Here is a 17,877-nt window from a genome sequence, read left to right on the forward strand (position 1 = left end):
AGCAATATAAGGGAGCGGTACCAAATGTGTGTGTGTGTGTGTGTATATATATATATATACACACACACACACATATACATATATATATTATTTTCCCCCCATCAATAGGATAGCAGAAGTATCTGGCTTTCAGAGCCCTCAAGACTGCGTTCTTGGCAGAGAGATGTCACAGACACTGGCAGCAGCAATGGCTGCAACAACACTGAATTTCTGAACCAGAAGTGGCAGTGGGGAAAACCAGATTTGATTAGTTCTCAGGGGAGACAGCTCAGGTGTTTCTCTCATTCTGTGGCGTGGCCATGGGCCCTTAGAAAAGCAGGGCTGTGGCTGATTCTCTGGTCTTGTCAGTTAGCATGCAAACTACCCACTATTCAGCGACAGTTTCTGTTGCGTGCACCTGGTGACTCTGACGGATCCACGTAGGCACCTAGTTCCATTCGAAAGGGTCAAAGAGTACGTGAAGAGAAGGCCCATCTAGAAAGGGTGATTGTAGAACCAGTTTCTGAGCAAGGAACTGGTATAATCGTAATAGTGCTTCCAGAAAACAGCAGGGAAGTTTATAAGAAGGAACTTGAGACAAGTTCCCATTAAGGCCAAGACAAGGCCGATGAAGAGACCACTGTACCCGTTCAGGTGGGACGCTGAGTCTTGGACTAGCTCAGGGTCTAAGTCAGGAATGGTAGAAGTGGATTAGTCTCATTCCTGGTTTCGCTGTTGGGGGAAAACTCACACGGTTTTCTAATCACAATTTCTATTATGTTACAAGTCACTATGAATCATTTTTTCTGGTATCTGACTGAAACCGATCAGACTCAAATCTGCCCGGATGTCACACGACAGTATGTATCTTCTTGGTGTGGATTCAAGTTTGACTTTGGCGTTTTCTAAACTTCCTCTGTTGTGAGATCCTCATCAATTTACACTTCTGCAAAGCAAGTTACTTCTATAAGTAACATTTCTCAGGAGTAGCTTCTTCCTCAGTGTTGAATGGAAAGAGAGAAGTAACATTTGACTATCTAATCGGGGGCCAGATCCATGGGCCTCTTTATTCCTTCCAAGAACCTTATGAGGTTAGAATGATGATATTCCTTTTACAGATGATAAGCTCAACCTGGGATTCTCGCAAGTGAACTTCCACTGTTTTCAGAATCCCCACCCACCAGGCTAATTTAGCCCCTGGAGCCTGGCTGAGGCTCTTCTCAAGGGACTCACGGAAAACTTAGCATGGATTTTTTTTCACCGTTAAGTAAAAATTTCATTTTCTCGCCTATAAAATTGGCAATGTTTAAAAACCCATTTTATTTCCAAGGGTATAGGAAAATAGGAGCTCTCATACATTGCTGGTGGAAATAGAAATCAATACAATTTTAGGTATGAAAATGACAACTCACATGCCCTTTGACCTAGTCTTGTCAATTAGGAATTCTAGGAATTAACTCTAGGGATATGCTCAGACATACCCTACTTTTAACCCTCCTTCAGGGGGTACCCATTCAGGGTGGCTCTAATGAGGAGGAGCAGTCTTTGGAATTCTCAGCAGCCTGTGATAGGCGATACCAGCGTTGCCGCCAACAGCCCGTCTGGATGGACAACGGATACAGGTAAGTGACATCTCCATCCATCACACGTCCCCCTGATTTCTTCACCAGAGTGACATAGATAACACCGCACTATATCCCTTGCGGATTGCTGCTGGAGAACCCAAACCATTCCCCAGCTAGTCTGCCTTTCTGATGGAGGACGGATGAGAGGATTGTGGCCGTGCAATAGGGGATTCTGAGCACAAAGTGATTAAAAGCTACGCCTGCCACAGAGGCATTTAATCCTTTCACACAGGAAATGCCAGAGTGTTGTGTGAATGGAGAAGTCATGTTTAGCTCTGACCTCAAGTGGGAAGGGAGTTCTCGAGCCAGAGAGCCTTTACAATCCCCATTTGGCACCACATCTGTAATGAAGACAGTCACTAGAAGAGAAGGGTCCCAGCACTCAGGGCCTGTAGGTTAGAGATTCAGGGCACCAGTCTCACTCCGCTGATCCCAGATGAGCATCCAAACACTGTACCTTGAGCATGTACAGAAAGATGATGTATAGAGATTGGATCCTGCAGAAGGAGACAGATCTCTCAGGACAGACGCACTGTGTGCGATGGGGACGCACAGGCGGTCTACAGAGAATTAGGCCCAACCTCCCCCCTCCGCTTCAGGGTCATCGCTGGAATGATCTGAAGAGGAGCGGCTGTCGCTCGGAGTGACTATAGCCCCGCCTTTGGTCATTCTCAATGTTCCATTCTGCCAAATTTGTCAAGTTCTGAGCTTGGTGAATTCCAAAGCAATGTTACAGTCTTCTAGAAAATAAAGACACTCACTGCCTTTTACCGATTTCTTTCCCGTCGGTCCTGCCACACATTCCGACAGCTTTTCATTTAGGGGGCATGGAAATTGGGTGGAAAGAACATTCGCTTGCTGTTATATGTCGGATGAGCCTTCCTGTGCTTTGTTTCTTTATCTGCAGTGCTAATTTTTATGATTCTGTGGTAAATTTACTGACGTGAAAAGAATAAAGAGGGACAGAATAATGGTGGGGTCTAGTGCCTAGATGGCAGGGAGATACTTCAGACAGAAAAATAGCAAGACCAAAATAAATGGCACCTTTGAGAGCCTAAAAGAGATTGAGATAGGAGTCCCTGACTGTAATTTTAGCTGTGTTCATTGTGAGGACAGGTGTTTGCCCTCTGATAGTAAGTAGACTTTAATCCTAGGTGTGAGTACAAGCCATGTCAACAGGGGTGGCTCCGGAGAAATTAAAAGTAATTGCCCAAGACACAACATCAGCCCACAACCAAATTCTCACACTGAGGAATTGCTGGCAGATAGGAGCGCCAGTCTTGACATAGCTCATTAGGTAATGGAAAAGGTACGGATTCTACCAAGTCAACAAACACCTTCCGATGCTTCAGGAGCCAACTGGGCCAGCTATTCCAGCAGTGGAGGGGTGTGGCTCTGGCGTGTGGTGACGCACGGTGAACACCCCAGTGCTGCAGTGCCGATTAGTTGTGTAATGAATGGATGAGTCAGAGATCATGCTCCCTGGTTTGACAGCTACGTGGTCGCTCCCGGGAACTTGCTCCAGTCTGTTAGTGCCTCCACACATCCTGGGGCTGACTGTGAGCCCATGGAGTCACCATCGAGACTGAGTTTCAGTGTCTTAGGTGAAAAGGCAAGATAAGGGGACTCCTGACTCATCCATTAATCCAGAGGGACATTCAGTCGGGAACTGTGTTTCTCTAGGGCATTATGAATTTATGAGGACAGCACAAAGGAAGGAGCAAACTAAGAGTCTGGTCCAGCAAAGCCAGCTCTGGCAAGGTCTGAAATCTCACCGATCAGACATGGCCAGCACTGGCCAGTCAGTAGCACCCACAGCTACAGTTCCAGATTCTCTTCATTGAGTTTCCTCCCACAAGTCCCCTGACCATAACATAAGACTGGTATCCACACTGGTCTCCCTGCCACCCAGTAGTCCTGGAGTGGGTGGAGTGGTTAGCTCTCCTCTCAGTCCAGAAGGAGTCAAGAAGTCTCATACTCCCAGGTTTAAATCCTGGCTGAGCTATTTAATCATTGGATGGCCATGGACAAATAATCTCTGAGTATCCATTTCTTCATCTGAACATTAAGGATAATAGCATCCACTTTTTAGGGTGTTTTTGAAGATTAAATTATTTCCCATCCCTGGGATTAGTGACTCTCAGAATTGCAAAAATGTTAAAGGTCATCCAAACGACACCTCCTTTTGCTTTTCTGTTGCCAGAACCCCCTATCATACGTCCAAGACGTATTGTCACCCAGCCTCTGCTTTGAATCTGTGCAATGCAAGAGAAAAATCCTCTTCGGGAGTTCTGAGGTTCTTGCTGAAACTGAGCTGAAATACAACTCTCAGGGGTCTCTACTACTTGGAATCGCAACCCTTTGTCCACACGCAGGCGTGGCTCTTCTGATGGTGCAGACACGCACTGCACAGCCCTGGGTGCTGCTGTTCACCGACTGCAACGTAAATGGTGCCCTCCTGGAGCTGGGCAGGGTGATGGCCCTGCTACGTAATAGTCATCCAAACATTTGGTGTCAACCGCATATTCCTTTGAGTCTTTTCTTCTTCAATAAAAACTGCCAGTTTTTTTCTATCCATGCCTCACGTGACGATTTTTATGTCTCCCACCGCTCTCGTTGCTCTTCTCGGAAAGCTCAACCTTGTAGTGCCTGGGTCTGGGCACAGTGCCGTAAAGCATCGTCTGACCAGTGTGGGGCAACTAGACTCCTTTTCCCACCCCACACTGCCTAGCTATGCTCTCCCACCCCTACCCCATCCTGTACTTGCATAGCTTGTTTTACTCTTTCAGTTCTCAATGTGGTGAAGGCCTAGGGAGGCGGGTGCAGGGTGGAGGGAGGCAAAGGTGGGGGGAAATGGGGGACATCTGTAATACAGTCAACGATAAAAAGGAAAATATACAGTAAAAAAACCAAACAACAAAAACCACACAAACAAACAACAACAAAACAGGACTTTACATTTGCCCCTGTAAAACTCCATCTTGCTAAGTTCGGCTCATCCTTCCACTGATGACGTTTCTCTGTATCATACAACACACTCATGCTCTCATGTTGACACAAAAATTACTCAAGACTCACAGGACAAAGGACAAAGCTCTTCAATGCACTCAGAAAATTCCCACCCACTCGACACAGCCGGGAGGAGGGGGGACGCGAGATTGCAGCCCTGAGAGTAGCTCCTCTTGTGTCGCAGTTCGAGCAGAACGGGGCTGTTTGAATCAGAGGAGCCAACAATCTTGGAGTTTAATTACCAGCTGCTTCTCGTAAATTGTGGAAGGCCACAGCAAAGAAAAAGAAAAGCCTTTTTTCCTGTCCTTACACTGACTGTTCTCTGTAAGTTCTCAAAACTCTCCGTGGGCAATTTGGAAATCTCACTTCTAGCTTCTCGGTACCTGGGGCTGAGTTCCATTCCGATCCGGGAGCCCAGAGCTTACTGCCGCTTCACCCATCTTGAGCTTTGGTTCCAACCAGCATTGATTTTACTCTTTTGGATACAAAGATCTTTCTATCTGATGGAAATAACAGAAGAAAAATAGGATAGGATTCTTTCTTGTGTTTCCATGGCAGGCCCTGTTTGTTTGCTAACTGCGATAGGCAGAAGGCCCCCTCAAAGGTGCCTACACCCTAATCCCTGGGTTAGGGGGGGATATATTACGTTACATGTAAATATGTTATAGTATACGATGAGGAGTTTCAGTTCCATATGGAATTAAGCTTGCTAATCAAAGGATCTTAAAATGAGATTATCCAGACATGCCCAATGTAATGACAAAGGTCCTTGAAAAAATACGGAAGAGAGAGAGGCAGAAATGATTTGGAGATGCTGCCTTGCTGACTCTGAAGATGGAAGAAGGGCTCATAAGCCAAGGGATGCAAGGTGAAACCTGGAAAAGGCAAGGGAGTGGGTTCTCTAGAAAGAAAAGAGCCTGCTGCCACTTTGCTTTTAACCCAGTGAGATCCACCTCAGACCTCTGACCTCCAGAAGGGTAAAATAATAACTTCGTGTTTTTAAGCTACGAACTTGGTGGTGAATTTGTCATAGCAGCTATAAAACATCCGACAACAGTCCTCCTTCTCACTGCCATCTTCCACTACAGAGGCTGGAAAGTCCAATACTTGCTGCGTCAGTAGTTCTGGGCTTTTTCTCACCCATTACCGTAAACACGGTGGTGACCTAGATACCACTTTCACCAAAATATCGTGTTCTGCACACACAGCCTCTTTTCTCAAGGTGTCTTCATAGGGCTAGGGTGCCCCATCCAGCAGGGTTTCCAAACTTGGCCGCCTGTTCCACCTGGAACCGCCTGCGATCTCGGGGTCTCAGCTCCTGAGAGCAGAAGCCTCACCTCGTCTCAATCACAAGACCCCCTGCATCTCCTCGCTCAGAGTGAGTGTTACTTCTTTCAGAGGAAGAAAAAGCTTACCCGTGACAGTAAAAGTGTATACCCGCCCTGAGGAAATGACCCCAGTCGTGCACGGTCTTGTGATTTTCATGTATTTAACTTCGCATTCGATCGGTGCTGCTTCTCACCTTTGCTTTCCTGCCCCCCCCACTCCCCATGAAACCACCAGCACAGCAGGGGCTCTGCCTTACACTAGGGCCTCACATGAATGAGAATTTGAGGAGAGAGGGGAAAGCTGGGGCACTGCCACGTATTGCCCTGCCCTCCCCTTTGGCTGGGTGAACAGCCTATCGATTAACTTTCCCACAGCCTCAGTGCTTACTTCTTTCTTCCTTTGTGTCCTCACCCATGTGCCCGCCCCCGAGTCTCCAGGGTCAGTGATCCCCACACCACCACAAATGTTCCCTCTCCCCTCCCCGCGCTCCATTGTTAAGTTTCATGCCTGAGAGTCTCCGGGACGCTGTTCACCAGTATATTCCTCATGCTCTGCACTCCGGCACCCTCGGTTCATTCCTCACTGATATAGGCTGGGTGCTGTGGGAAGTCAAAGATGCTTCATGACTCGAATCCTGCCTTGTGGCCACAGTCCCACTGGGAGGTTACCAGCTCACTCTGCTGCAATGGGAGCCCAGCAGTGGGTGAGAGGCATTTTCAACGGAAGATGAGGCCTCGAGGAGGAGGGGTACAAGCCCTGCCTGGAAAAGTCTGAGTGGAGTAGAGACGTGCAGAAGGGGCCCGTGGTATTTCAGGCAGAGGAGGCTGTGGACTGAGCAAAAAGTTGAGAGGGGTGAGAAGGCTGGGCCTATCCATGGGGATGAATGAGGTCCAGCTTGGATGAAGGGCGGCACCGTGGGTGGGAGAGTGGAAGAGACTAGAAACGGAGGTGGGGCCAAACCTTGGAGGGCTGTAAAATCAGCAAAGGATTCGGCCTTTCGGCTGTAGACAGGGGGGCTCCTGAAAGTTTGCTGAGCAAAGAGCAAAGTCATATATGTTTTAAAAATGCATAATAACCACAAATTATTTTTTTAAAAAAATGATGGTCAGTAATTGAACTAAGTTGTATAGGTTGTTATCTAACCTCTGATAGCTCTCAATTTTTTTATTTAACAAAATTAAATAAAAGGGGTGAGTAAACATCTATAGTGATGGATAAAAGGGGCAAGTAAAGAAAGTCCAAGTTGGGTTCTGAAAGGCCCAGCCTATGTATATATCCCAGCCATCAAGGCTGGAAACAAAGATGTTACCAGACCCACCAGGCACTGGCCTTTTCTAAGCTGTGCAGTTGGAGACAGATTGTGCAGTTGTAGGAGGAAGAGGCAGCTTTCAAGTGTGATAAGGTTCTGCAGTGGAAATGACCCTGAAATAGCAGTCAGGAGCCCAGGGCTGCCACTGATTCACAGGTCTCCTCCCTTCTTTGGGCCTTCGTCTCCCATCTGAACACTGAGGGAGTCTATCACCGTAGCCCCTGGGCATGGGAAGTTCAGCAACCTCTGCCCTGTTACTTTCTGCAGTGTCTCAACCTTTCTGCCTCCAGCATGGGCTTGAAATGAATGTGCCGCACTCTCCTTGCCTCATCTCCGGGACTTCTCTTGTCCTAAAATGCTGAAACAGATCTCTGGATTTAGGGAACATCCACTACAGTCTCCTTAATCCCATTACCTTCCCAGGTAGGTTTTGGCATGCGTTGGAGAGAAGCTGCAGGTGGAAGTGATGCTGGGCTAAGAAAATCAACTACAGCCCTTTCTCTGAGGGAGGACTGCTCTGGAGCAGTTTAGAAAGCAGCTTTTAGAAAAACCGTGGCTCATTTGGATCAACTAGGTTGTGTAAAGCTGTGGAGTGCCAGGTGCAATGAGGGTGACAGTCATCTCCTTTATGGAGTCAGGTCTTGGATGGAAAGTAGCATTGGAAAATGGCCCTTTCATCGGGGTTCTACTCATCACAGATGCACTGGTCCCAATACCTGGAGTTGCAGGTATTTGGGCATCAGCTGTCCCCAGGGACAGGACAGTGATGAGAAGATGGCAGTGAGAGAGTAGAGGCAAACGTAGTATGGGAAGGGAAAAGAAGGTAGGCGGGATCCTAAAAGAGCCCCACGATCTTGCAGCACAGCCTGGCCACAAGAGGGGCCCTACTCCTGGGCAGAGAAGGCGTCAGTTTCCCTGGCAACAACTTCTACCCTCCAGAGGTAAGTGCCGTCTTGCAGCTAAACCAGGTCCTGTGCTGGAGCCAAGGCCACGCCTGTCGGTAGTCTTCCATCCAAGCTATTTACCAAAATGATGGTACGGGCCCAAGCCTGGCATGGCTAAATTAGGAGGCTTTTCTTTGGAGGGTAAGCCCCTCTCTCTACCAAGAAGGAAAATTAGACTCATTCATCTAAGCAAGTAGCCACACTAGTACTTGCTGCCAGGTCTTCTTATACAAGGAGCAGTGATTAAGAGAATGTTGGTTTAGAGCCAGACCACATGGGTTCGAATCCTGCCCCCACCTCTACTAGCTGAGAGATTTAACCAGCTTTCTTAACATCTTTCAGGCTCAGCTGGCCCGTTTATTAAAATGGAGACTATAATAGAATCTACCTCACAGGGTTGTAGTAATGCTTACATGAAATAATAAATGAAATTCACTTAACATAATTGACTCTCATCTAGTAAGTACTCAGTATATGCTAGGGGATAAAAGACCACGTTCTTTTCTCTACCCCTGCGACACCTCCTCCCACCCTCAATTCTTGCTCCCAGACCAAACTGCTAGGTCAGTGCTATGGAGTTTTTCCACAGCTGGACGTAGGCAACACTGCTTTGGTTTTGTTCAGAGCTCAGGTCAGGGAGGGAAGGAAGAAGAGGGTCTCACTCCATAAGGTCTCTCTCCATGCTCTGTCTGCTTACACTGAGGTCACAAATTTATGTATCTGCAGAGAGCAGACAGGTATGTAAACAAGTAAAGCAGGCCAGGTGAGATGTGTGACAAATTGGAGAGTACAATTGATCCTGGCCCCATAAAAATGCTGTGCTTGCACTTCCTGTGACACGGAGGGCTGGGAGGAAAACAGCCATTGTGGAACCAGCCATGCTTTGAATGATAAGAATGCCTGCAATGTCACCTTTGTGAGACACGTGGAGAATTTTTGACTGATACCACTATCAACACTAGGTGTATGCCTCCTAACCACTGATCTAGGCTTTCATCTCAGGGACATTGGGAACCGTGTAACCAACAAGACTCATGAGTTGCATCACTGACAGCTCAGAGGCGAATCTGTGACCACACACAGAGATGTGTTGATTAGTATGCATTTTAGCTTTTTTTCTTTCTTTTATTCTACCTAATATTTAAATTTTTTATTTCCATTGAGAAAGAAAATGTTTCAACAAAAATATGTAAAATAAAATGTATAATTAAAAGTCCCTTATAGAACCACCCCTCCAAAATAAACCCAGCAAAAGTTTGGTAGACTTTTTCCAGTTTTATTTTATTGCACACACATGCTATATTAATTTCCTAGGCCTGCCATAACAAAGTAGCACAGACTAAGTGATTTTAACAGAAATTTATTTCCTCACAATTCCAGAAGCTAGAAGTCTCAGATCAAGGTGTCAGCAGGGTTGGTTTCTTCTGAGGCCTCTCTCCTTGTCTCGTAGGTGGCCATCTTCTACTTCTGTTTTCACATGGTCTCCCTGTGCATGTGTGTCTGTGTTCCAAATCTTCTCTTCTTATAAAGACACTAATCATATTGGTTTAGAGTCCAACCTCATGACCTCATTTAATCTTAATTACCCTTTTAAAGACCTTATCTTCAAATACACTTACATCCTGAAACACCAGGGATTAGGGTGTTAACATTTGAATGCTGGGGGAGGGGGACATTCAGCTCATAACATACACAATAATTTTCTTCCTGTACAATTCTGTAACTTGCTTTTCTCACTTCAAGTAGTTTCAACATGGTTTCAAGTCTTTCTGAGGAGGTTGAAATACAGGGTGGGGCAAAGGTAAGTTTATAGTTGTGAGTACGTGAAACACAGTTCATTCTTGCATTATTATTTATTAATTATTGTATTCTTTTCCGTACGCACAACTGTACACCTGTGTTTGCCCCACCCTGCATTGAGCTTTAGTTTTATTATTCTATACAAAGTGCACGGGAGAAGGGCGTTGGGATGGACCACTGGGTCAACGACCAACACATGGTTCAAAAGGATACACTGGCCCTTCTCTGCCTCGCTTCTTGCTTCTAATTGCTTTTATTTCTTCGTGTTTTCATCGGAAGTTTATGCGCTTTTTTACACTTGCTCTTCACATCACGCATTAAATTGGCCAGAGCATAAATTGTGCTCTGGATGCTGTTTCTGTGATCTGTATTTGTTAATTGCTATTTGGTCTTTGCCATAGTCTTCTCTTAGCTCTCCTAGCTTCCTGGTTCTTATCTCAGTTGATTTATTTGTTACATCGTTTTCCAATTTTTTTTTCACCACAGAAGTCATGTGCTCTTCCTTTTCCGTGAAAAGTAAAAGGCATGTGTTATCTGAAAGCTCCTGCTGCTTCCTGGGATGTTTTCTCCAAGTCTTCTGTTTGACACTCCAATAGTGTGAGTAGTTTCTCTTCTACTCCCCTCTTTGTGCCTTTGCCCCTAGTACTTAAAAACAGACACTGACACTGTTTGTTCAGCCCTTCAGCCGTCTGCGAGTGTATGTGCGTGCGTGTGTGTGCGAGAGAGTATGCACTTGCAGGAGCAGAAGTCTTGAACTGTTGGCATTTGTGAATTTTGTCTTTTCCTCTGGAACTTGACCTTGTCAGAGCCCATCTAGTCCTGTGGCCCTGCCTTCACCTTTTAGATTGTTCCCAGCCCCCAGGCGAGGCTCATTCCCTTCAGGCTCCTTGGACCCCTTGAGCATTGCTTTGATGTGGCAGTCAAATCTAGTTTAGGTTCTTCAGTATCATGATTAGAAAAGATTTCCTTCAAGATTATATAACTATTCATCTATATATTCCTCTAGTGAGTGCAAAGTGAATCCAACTTTTTTTTTCCAAACGGCTAAGCAAATTTTCCAATGTTTTTTTAAAATTATCCAAAATTCTCCTCCCTAGTTAATGTACTGAATAGTGTTTATACATATAGTAGATATGATACACTGAATAATGTATAGACAGAGCTTCTCTGGCTTTTCTTTCAGTCTCGCTAAAATAGCTCTTTTAGTTATACTATTTTCAGAACACTAATATATATTCACAAACATGTTATATTATATTACATTGTATTATTATGCACAATATATGTAACATTTTCACTTTATAATGCAGGAAATCAAAAGTTGTATAAGTTGTATAAATTCTCCCTCTGCTCTCTCCTCCCACTTAGACCTCGTGTACAAGGTCTAGTCATAAAACTGATCTGATTAGAGCACAACGGATATGCCCCAACAAGAAAACCTAGACTCTCTCTCTCTTGCCTGTGGGTTAGGCTGCCTAGAGCTGGGCAAAGGAATTTATGCTGTGACTCAAGAGTTATACATTTGCCTGAAGTTATCAAATCTTTCTTTTATTTTTATTTTTGTAATCCTCACCCAAGGGTATGTTTGTTGATTTGAGAGAGGGAAACATCGATGTAAGAGACAAACATTGGCCTGTTTTTGCCTCCGCTTGAACTCAGAGCCAGAAATGACCAGGAGTCAATGAACTTCCCAGGAATCTTCAAACATATTGGGGAGGATGTTGGACTTCTCCTTGAATATGGGACTAAATAAATCATGCCAACTGAGAAAACAACAACACTCAAGTGATGATCTCAGCTGACCTAAGAGCACATTAAAAATAGAATGTTCAAGAAAGTTAAGAAATAAGTTAAAAATATATCACACTTCTGGGAAAAGGGATAGCTTAAATACACGTTTACAAGGTCCCTTGTGGTCTATAACCATTGAAATAAACAAAAGTATCCAAATATGAGAAGGCCCCAGTCTCATACATATTTAAAAAAATGGACCAGCTATGATTCAGTTTGTAGCAAATTGAAAATTGGTGCTGGGAGTTGAAGCATTAACACTCAAGTGGTGAGTATTATGGTTATTGATAGGGGACAAAGTTCTGAGGGTTCCACTGTTACTACCCAATACAGAGACGGGAGCCCCTCCACTCGAGTGAGAGGCTGTGGCTGGAGAGGCTTTATTTCAGCTGGGAGAGGGAAAAACCACGGGGGAGCATTGCTTCCTTGTTGATGAGAAACCTACAGGGTAATGGCTCTGGAAGGCTGCAAGCTCTAGCCCTGACCTGGCCAGTCACTGAGCTAACTGTGTCCTTGGACGGGTCTGGGGGTGGGGGAGAGGGTAGAGGTAAGGAGGGGATGGAGGGAGGGGTGAGTATGTGCCAACTGACAAAACAAAATTCTCACTAGCATCTCCCTAACCAGATGTCCACTGAAATGGCTACCTTTTCCCAAAGTTGGGGTCAAACAGAAATTTGGAGACTAGCCCAAATGTGGAGACTCACCACTGTTCCCTCAGCCAGCAGGACAAAGCCCCAAACCAGTGAAGCTGTTCACAGCTATAGGATTTTTAACAACTTCTGAAAGAAACTGTAGCTGTCCAGACGATTACATTGTCACCACCACCACCACCATCATCATCATCCTCAAATACAAATAATAATAAACAAATGAAATACAAGAGAGAGTCCAGAAATAGAACTTCACACGTATGGTCAAGTGATTTTTGATTAAGGTGCCAAGGTAATCAAATAAGGAAAGATTAGTCTTTTCTATAAATTGTGCCATTGAAATTCTTTACCTCTCACTGTATATACATCAACCTTTATCTCATACTATATTCAAAAATTAACCCAAAATAGATCATAGACTTAATGTAAGAGCCAAACTATAAATGCAAAAGCCAAAACTATAAATCCTCTAAAAGAAAATATAGGAGAAAAATTTTACAACCTTGGCCTAGACAAAAATTTCTTAGAAAAGACACAAAAAGCATAAACCACAAAAAAAGATAAAATTGGACTTTATCAAAATGTAAAACTTCTCTTTAAAAGATGCTGTTAAGAAAGCAACAGGCGGTGAGAAAATATTCATAATATGTATATTTCATTGGCCTCTGATCATTACCTTGCTTGTCCCCCAATTTGTGACTAGGAAATTACAACCTAGGACACCACACCTGCAAAAGCACTTACATCCAAAATATCTAAAGAACTCTTGTAGTTCAATAATAGTGATACAAGCAACTCAATTTTTCAAATATGCAAAGGTTTTAGCAAACACATTACAAAGAATATATATGAATGTCCATTAAGCACATGAAAAGATGTTCAATATATCAATAGTCACGAAGGAAATAAAAATTAAAATTGCAATAACATAATATCACATACATACTAGAATGGCTAAAAAAAAAAAAGATGGGCAATACCAACAACTGTTGGAGAGAATACAGGCAACTGGAGGCTCTCATATGTTACTAATAGGAATGTAAAAAGCTACAGCCACTTTGGAAAACAGTTTGGTGGTTCCTTATAAAGTTAAGTATATGTTTACAACATGTCGCAGCAATTTTACTACTAGTTATTCATCCAAGAAAAATATGTCCACACAACGATTTGTATATGAATGTTCATAATAGCCTTTACTCATATTGGCCAAAAATTGGAAACAACCTAAATGTCCATCAAAGGTCAAGGAATAAATAAACCGTGATATAAACATATAAATTGTGGCATATCCATTCTACCTAATATTAAAAGGGAACAAGCTATTGATTTAGGCAACAAAATGAATCTCAAAAACATATGTTGACTTAAAGAAACCACACACAAAAGACTACATACAGTCTAATTCCATTCATGTGACACTCTAGAAAGACAAATCTAATATGCAGTGAAAGAAAGCAGATTGGTGATATCTTTGGCTGGTCACGAGTGGGTGGAGATTGACAGGAAGTAGAAAGGAATTATTTGGGATAAGGGAAATGTTCCATATCTTGATTGTGGTGGTGGTTACATGGGTGTACACATTTCTTTTTTCTTTTTTTTTAATATATCTTTATTGATTTCAGAGAGAGGAAGGGAAAGGGAGAGAGAGAGAGAGAAAGATCAATGATAAGAGAGAGTCATTGATTGGCTGCTCCTGCATGCCCCAGACTGGGGATGGAGCCTGCAACCCAGACATGTGCCTTGACCAGGAATCGAACCATGATCTCCTGGATCCTAGGCCGACGCTCAGCCGCTGAGCCACGCCTGGCCTGGCTACATGGGTGTACACGTTTATCAAAAGTCATTAAACTATACACTTCAAATGGGTGCATTTCATTGTATACATCAATAAAGTTGACTTAAAAAAAAAAAAGAATAAATTATTTTTATTGAAAAAGGCTACATAATATAAAAATAGTATCTTTATGATGATAAACAGGAACCTGAAACAGCCAACTAAAGGCTTGGTATGCAGGGTGGTGGGATACATGTACAATAACCTCATCTTTCCAAAGAAGTCATTAATGGATAATTAGAAATTCAGATTCTAATCATAATAATGGGTTTTCTTAGCAAGAGCTGCTTGTTCTCTTGCAGGAAGATACAAGAGAAATGTGAAAGAGGTGTCGGTGAACTGTAGAACCTAACATAGCCCTTGGAGAGACAGATAGTGTTTGGGTCTTGGTGAGGGCAGGAGATGGACTTTGGAAGCCTAATAGTAATAAAAATCATACAAATACAAAGTATTTATTGTTTGCCAGGTACACTTCTAAGCATAGGCAAAATAGGTTTTAAACTCTACATCCTTTCTCCCACCTCCACCCCCAAAAAGAAAAACAGACTAAGAGAAAAAATAATGATATCACAAAATTGTACAAATACAGTAGATCCAAAGGTTAAAGACAATCTTAAAAGCCGCAAGAGAAAAGAAGCCATTTACCTACAAGTGTGCTCCCATAAGACTGTGAGCTGCTTTCTCAACAGAATTTTGCAGGCCAGCAGGAATTGGCATGAAATATTCAAAGTGATGAAAAGCAAGGGCTACAACCAAGATTACTCCCTACCCAGCAAAGCTATCATTTGAATCAAGGGTCAGCTAAAGAGCTCTCCAGACAAGAAAAAGCTAAAGGGGTTCATTAGCACCAAGCCAATCTTATAAAAAAATGTTAAAGGGCCCTCTTAATATCTTATTAAGAAAAAGGAGATAAAAAATATGAGTAATAAAATGGCAATAAAAAAGTAGCTCTCAACAATTACTTTAAATACAAATGGATTAAATGCTCCAATCAAAACAAGACAACAAAACAAGACCCTTACATCTGTTGTCTACAGGAGGCTTACTTCAAATCGAAAGACACACACACAGACTGAAAGTAAAGGGATGGAAAAAGATATTTCATGAAAATGAATATTTTAAAAGCTGGGAGAGCAATACTTATACCAGAGAAAATGGACTTTAAAACAAAGGCTATAACAAGAGACAAAGAAGGGTCCAGCAATTACACTTCTGGGCATTTATCGGAATAAACCCAAAACACTGTATCGAAAAGACACGCATCCGTATGTGAGTTGCAGCATTATTTACAATAGCCAAGCTATGGTAGCAACCTAAGGGCCCATTCATAGACAGAATGGATAAAGAGGAAGTGGGTGCATATAGACAGTGAAATACGATTCAGCCAAAAAAAAAAAAAAAAAAAAAGAAATCTTGCTACCTGCAACAACATGGAAGGACCTAGAAGGTATTGTGCTGAGTGAAACAGGTCAGACACAGAAAAACAAATGCCATATGGTTTCACTTATATGTGGAATCTAAAAACCAAAGTAAACAAACAAGTGGATACAAAGGACATTTTGACACAGAGAACATTTTGATACTGGGAGCATTTCTGACCTTGCAGATGGGAGGAGGGTTGGGGGGGGGTGTGTGTGGAAAAGGTACTGGGATTAAGAAGTACTGGTAGTGCCTGGCTGGGTGTGGCTCAGCAGTTGAGCGCTGACCTAGGATCCAGGCGATTGGGGTTCGATTCCCAGTCAGGGCACATGCCCGGGTTGTGGGCTTGATCCCCAGTCGGCAGCATGCAGGAGGCAGCCGATCAATGACTCTCTCATCATTGGTGTTTCTCTCTCTCTCTCCCTCTCCTTTCCTCTCTCTGAAATCAATAAAGATATATTAAAAAAGAAAAGAAAAAAAGAAGTACTGGTAGTTACCAATAGGCATGGGGATGTAAAATAACGCATAGAGAATGTAGTAAAAAATATAGTAATAACTATATATGGTGGCAGATGGGTACTAGACTTATTGGGGCGATCACTTTGTAAGTTACATAAATGTATAATCACTGGGTTGTACACCAAAGCTAATATAATATTGCATGTCAACTGTAATTGAAAAATAAAAAATATTTAAAATAAAAATAAATACTGATGCCCCAGCCCCACCCCTGAGCATGAAAGTCCTCATCTCTGGAATAGGGCCCAGACATCGGTATCTTTCAAAGCTCCCTAGAGGAGGCTGATGTGCAGTCAGGATTAATAACCACTGCTTAGGCAGGATATTATTCTACCAAAATGATATATTAAATATTGATTTCCTAGGATCAAAGCCCTTCACCCGAGTTTTTGTTTGTTTGTTTTTTAATCCTCACTTGAGGATATTTTTTCCATTGCTTTTCAGAGAGAGTGGAAAGTGAGGAGAGAGAAAGAGAGAGAAACATCACTGTGAGAGAGACACATCCATTGGTTGCCTCCTGCATGAGCCCCAACCACTGGGGCTGGATCGAGCCTGCAACTGAGGTACGTGTTCTTGGTCAGAATCGAACCCGGGACCCTTCAGTCTGCAGGCTGACACTCTAACCACTGAGCCAAACTGGCTAGGGCTTCCCCTGAGTTTTTAATTAAGAGGTTTACTATTCCCACATTCCATCCTTTAGGGACCGTAGTTGGCAGGTACACTTTGCATTTAGATTTTTCCTCAGGAATGTTAATTGCTCGAGCTGTCACAACAGAATGGAATTTTTACGTTTCCCCCGTTTGAGTGACAGAAGACTGTACAGTGTGGCTGAAGTTTAACCTCTATGTCTGATGGGTTGTCCTCCAAACCCAGCAGAGCAAGTGGTGCTGTTTACTTGCCAGACTTGGGCACCACTAGAAATATAGGATTAAGTCAGTTAAGAGTGACTCCAAGAAATCACCACCCCATAGAACCTGAGGTGCTGAGGAAACCAAGTCTTTCTAAAGTCAAAGAGTTCTTCCTATATTTTCAGATCTTCTTGGTTTCTAAGAAGCCAGCTACCTGGGCTCAACTTTCACCTAGGACTAAGCAATTTAAGGAAGGGAAAAGATTTTTCTAGGTCAGAAAGGTTCTGGGAAACTTTAAACAACCTTGCCTCTGGAGAGTACATTTCTTGGCCTCTTTCCCTTGGCCGGAACGTCCATTTTCCAGGCAAGAGAGAAGAAAGGCTTTTACCTTTTCCTGGTCAGTGCTTTTTTCTAGACCTATAGGCCTGAGTCATGCTGGAAGCCCTGTTAACAACTGCTTTGGGGGGAGGGGAGCTGCATAAGATTAGACCAAGGGACGACTGAGCAGGAGGGTCGGTTGCTAGAGTCACTTATTTATGTATCCACAGAGCCTATGGTGCAGTTTTGTAATAAGCCCACAGAAGTATAATTTATTGAGGCAGAAATGACAAAGCACGTCTAGTCTTTCCAGACACCTGTGAAAGCTATCCTTGGGAGGTGAGGCAAGTTGCAAATGGGAATGGCTTGATTGAGGAGTTTAAGAAATTATTTGACTGCTCAGTATGGGCACATTCCTTGCTTTTGGTGCCCATCGCAGACTTCTGGTCTCCATGTGGAACTGGAGCAACTGCTAGAAAACGAATACTGTGCAGACTAAGCAT

Source organism: Miniopterus natalensis, chromosome 12 (assembly GCF_054644295.1).
Source record: "Miniopterus natalensis isolate mMinNat1 chromosome 12, mMinNat1.hap1, whole genome shotgun sequence".
In the NCBI taxonomy this organism is placed as follows: domain Eukaryota; kingdom Metazoa; phylum Chordata; class Mammalia; order Chiroptera; family Miniopteridae; genus Miniopterus; species Miniopterus natalensis.